Raw genomic sequence first — 546 nt, forward strand, 5'->3', positions numbered from 1 at the left:
AGAAGTGGGTATACGCAAAGCCTACTGATAAAGAAGTGGGTATACGCCGTATACCTGCGTATACCCTCCACTACACCACTGGTATGCAGTATATATGTATTATGCACATTATGCAAATATTCAGTATGGATGTGACTAGAATATTTTCCAGTAGCCTATATAATGTACAAGCACACTGCACAGAATGCTGTATCCCACAGTGCAAAGTGCAGAGTTATCTTTAATTTCCAAAGTGATGAAGAAACTAGAAGAGCAGAGACCTGATGTCACTTTCATTTGCACTAAAGCAGGTGAAACTGATTCACATCACTTATGCTTTTTACCCGGACAGATTGATATCGATTTGTTCTTGCACTGTGATGATTAAGTGTTCCCTTAATTTTTTAGCAATATATACAGTGTGTGTTTATATATATATACAGTGGGTACGGAAAGTATTCAGACCCCCTTAAATTTTTCACTCTTTGTTATATTGCAGCCATTTGCTAAAATCATTTAAGTTAATTTTTTTTCCTCATTAATGTACACACAGCACCCCATATATAT

The sequence above is a fragment of the Sinocyclocheilus rhinocerous genome, unplaced genomic scaffold (assembly GCF_001515625.1).
Source record: "Sinocyclocheilus rhinocerous isolate Xijiao unplaced genomic scaffold, SAMN03320098_v1.1 scaffold433, whole genome shotgun sequence".
Lineage (NCBI taxonomy): Eukaryota > Metazoa > Chordata > Actinopteri > Cypriniformes > Cyprinidae > Sinocyclocheilus > Sinocyclocheilus rhinocerous.